The 4297-nt window shown below is 39.9% G+C and overlaps 1 protein-coding gene across 3 annotated transcripts in view; it reads right to left on the bottom strand.

Moving 5' to 3' along the window:
• The window catches only part of PID1 (phosphotyrosine interaction domain containing 1), a 308912-nt gene that overhangs the window by 17251 nt on the left and 287364 nt on the right, over positions 1-4297 (bottom strand). The window lies entirely within an intron of this gene.

Here is a 4297-nt window from a genome sequence, read left to right on the forward strand (position 1 = left end):
TAGAGTAGGTCCAGCGAAGGTCATTCCAAAGAAAATGTTTTATTCTCCACTGCTCTTAGAAATAACCCAATCTACCCTCATGATGCAGGAATAAAAGAAGTATGTTTAGATCTTTTAAATCTGTTTCTCTCTTTAGTTTTTCTTTTTTGTACTGGACCTGTGATTTCATTGGTCACTCTCAATGGAGGAACTCCCAGAGCGGAAAACCTCTTTGTCATTATAGCTAGATCAATACCTTCTCTGTAACTTGGAATCTTACAGCATCATGTTGGAGAGATGCAGCAGAGTGGAGAGAGAAACCTGGTTTCTTAGTTAGGAAGATCTATACACTAAAGGAAATAAAGTTACCAAACCCTCAGAAGTTTTCAGAAGAAAGAAAACACATATGCATAAGGGTCACCAGAGTTTTATCTTATGAGACTGCTGTGTGCCATAGTGGATGGACTGCTAGGCATGGAGTCAGGGAGACCCAAGTCTGAAACCCACATCACATACTTGCGAACTATGCAAACCTAAGTAAATCATTAACTTCACTCAGCCTCAGCTTAACAGGAAATACAGATCAAAGCAGCACTTAACCAACAAGGCCATTGTGAGGAACAAATGAGATAATGTATGCAAAATGTTTTGCAAACCTTAAGCATCATATAAATGTTAGTTATTATTATGAAACATGTAATTTTCCTATTTCAAAATGTAAAAGTAAAGAAAAATTCTAATTCTTATAACATCATCATAGATTCCACAGTTGAAAGTGACCTTAGAGGTCATGCAGTCCAACTTTTCTCATTTAGGGATGAATAAACAGAGACCCTAAAAGGTTAAGTGGTTTGTCCAGGATAACATGAGTAAGGGACAGAACCAGATCCCTTTGATTTCAAATCTAGGGCTCCTTCCTTCAGCAGCATGCTGCTTCTTATAATGTAAACCACTGAAGTTATGGGACTTTCAGTCTAGTTCTGAAACTGAACAGATTTCTTTAATAACAAAGGGAATGATTCCTAGATCCTCCTCCCATTATCCTTAATAGTCCATAAGCTTCATCTCTCAAAGTATTTCTAAGCTTAGAGACCCAGGAGAGTTTATATAGGGATTACTTGGATTGTCCCAGTCAACTGTTATTTATGAACTAGGGCCAACAGCCTCACCAAATGTTCCAATGTGCCCAGTGCGCAGAGGAGGTAGAAGCGTGCCAAAGAATTTCTGAATTTGTAAATTACCTCCCATGCCAGGGAATAAACTGACAGTCCCTCCATGCAAGGGGGTAAATCTGCCCCACTGGCCCCAATGCCACAAACAGACAAATTTGAGTGCTACCAGCTCCATGGCCGCTTTGTTGCAAAAAGAAGGACAGCACTTGGCTAGTCTGCTAGCCAAAGCAAATTGTATGTGCTGGTTTCTTTATGATGAAATGATTCAGCCTAGCTAGAATATTTTCAAATGTTTCTTTTACTGACCTTCCTATATCCTGATATAATGGCCTACTTGTGTGCACCTGTGTGCACCCATGCGTGTATACACACATACACACACACACACACACACACACACACACACACACACACTCCTACACACTGAGTCATTCTGTCTCATTCATAACATTGGATCACTAATCCAATGAACCTCAAATACTTATCCTTCTTGCATTGTTAATAAAGTGTTCAGCAATCTGGAGATGACAAAGATATCACAGATATCATTAATGAATGGGCATTGCTGATTTGAAGCGAGAAAATCTGAGTTTCAATCTCAACTCTGCCATCTGGGTGACCTTGGGCTACTCACAACCTCTCTGAGCCTCAGTTTCATCATCTGTAAAATGGAGGAGTTGAAATCAATGTCCTCTAAGTTCCCAGTTAGCTCTAAAACTATGATCCTGTAGTCCTAAAAAAATTTTTAGGGAGATGTGTTATAAGAACTATGCACATGAAATCTCTCTAGATACACAAAAAAATATGATGGACTCCTGAAGATTCAGACAGTCTCCCCTGAGAATGACCCCATTAGATCAGCACCAATCTCTCTCATTCCCAATGGCCCACTATCTGGAATCCTAACCTACTTCTATCCACTCTCCCTTTGTAAGGCAATTATTCACTTCTCGCCAACATGTTCCAAAATTTCCACATTAAGTCCTTCTCTGAGTTTGGCACTTACATTGTTTACTACAAGTCTGCTGAAACATACCATTCAGTCCATTCTTGGAAAAATAAAAAGTGAAATGCCCCCTTGTTTTTGCAGTTTAGTTGAACTAAATGCAGTTTATGACATAGGTTTTCTCTTTTAAAGATAAGTACAATAAAAACCCTTTCATATAGAGCAGCACCATAATACAGGATAATTTACACTGTGCATCCAGTCATGAATTCTGTTTCTGAGGGATGACCATTCATTCACTCACTTCTTCCTAGGTACTGGGGTGGAGGAAATACAAAAAAAAAAAAAATGAATAAGACATTGTTCCTGCCCTCTACTGTCTTACAACTTAAGAGATAGCACAGGGCCAAATATGGTGAGTGCAATGAAAGACAAAGACAGTTCTTTGGGAGTCCTCAGGAGGGAGAGGTCATGTCTAATAGAGGGAAATGAGTCAGGAAGGAGGTGATATGTAAACTAGATTTGGATAGGATTTCAATAAGCACTGAAGATGAAGGTTGGGGAGCTAATGAAGGACGGGTACAGGGGTGGAGGAGAGTGAACAGTACTATAGGGCACATTGGAGAAACAACAAACAGTCTGGTCTGGCAAGAGCATAGAGAATGTTTACAGAAGTAGTAAGAAATCGTACTGCTAAAAGAAGGTCACTGCCAAACAATGGAGGTCCTGAATGCTTGGCTAAAAAGAATATATTTTATTCCAAAACTTGAGGCCTTAGCACAGTGTCTGGCACTCGGTAGGCACTTAATTAATGGGAACTGACTGACTGTCTGATTCTCACAGTTGATAATTCTTTCCTTCCAACACTGAAATTATTTTGAATTTACTGATCTATTTTCATGGTGACCTCCAGTACAACTTAAGCTTCTTGAGGGCAAGGATTGTTCTGTTTCTGTCCACCTGGCACCTAAAATAGCACCTTGCACATAATAGGCACTTAATACATATTTGGGAAATTGAAGTAACTTAAGTAGGAAATTTAGATCAACTGAAGCTTTCAAGAAAGAATGTGATATGACTACGGGCAGTGGATCTGGCAGTAGGGTGGACTGGAGGGGGATGGGAAACGAGGAATGGGGAGTCCATTTAGGAAGCTGCTACAACAATCCAGACGAAGAGAAATGATAACCAGAACTATGGTGTTGGAACTGGGAATGGGAAACCACATTTCTCTCCATGTAACTTATGTGTTATCATTCTTTAGTAGTAAGTAATGGGTTGGTTATTGCCATATTTTTCTTTACATATAAAGTTCTATTTGGCATTTTTTTTCTGTATTGCTTTTTCCCCTTCTCTGTCCCCTAACCCCTCCACCAACAAGACTATAAGGCTCTATGTCTAAGACTGGGTAGATTCTGACCAGCAGCATACCTGAACACAAACGTCAGGCTTGGTTAATGAAAAACCTATTTGTTGTTTTGCCTGCCTATGAAAGACACAAATGTTTTCTACATGAATGAGCTCTTTTAAAAATCTAATTCTTAAAAGCAATAACCCCTACAGCACCAAAATGGTTGGAAAAGAGTTGAGCCGCCATTTTGCTGTCTCATGCTAGTTATCCCAGTGCATGCAAACTTTGATTTTGCTTTTCATGCTGTCTCAGAGATGGTGGCCCCCTCCTAGAACTGCCACTCAGGAGTATCAGACAGGCTGAGCTGTTATCATCATAGAAGATAAGAAGTCAAATTAGGTAAAGGAAAAACTGATGGTCTTAAAAGGTCAAGAAACATGAGTGTCTTTTCCTGGCTCATAGAAAAGACGTGCAGGAAGAACAAGAGCCTTGCTGTAAGGGTACATTCTAAGAGAAAGAGTCTAAAAGGAATGGGAGTGCAAGGGGATTTTTTTCCCCTCTTCTGTCCATTAATGGCACATACTGTTGCTCAAAACATAGACGCAGGAAATTTGTGTAAATGGGGTTTGCTCAATACAAACTGAAGAATTATTTAGGAACTGTCTTTGTGCATGGAAAGAAAATCAAGGGTATCTTGCCAAGGTCAATGTCAGCCTGTCTACCGCAGAACACCAGCCAGGCAAGGAGGAACAGCTCCGGAATCACTCATTTGTACACATGAAATTTCTGACCACGCAGCAGCCAGCTATTTCATTCATGAATCACCATTCTTTGTTCATTTGTCAGAGT

Source organism: Notamacropus eugenii, chromosome 6, assembly GCF_028372415.1.
Source record: "Notamacropus eugenii isolate mMacEug1 chromosome 6, mMacEug1.pri_v2, whole genome shotgun sequence".
Classification (NCBI taxonomy): Eukaryota; Metazoa; Chordata; class Mammalia; order Diprotodontia; family Macropodidae; genus Notamacropus; species Notamacropus eugenii.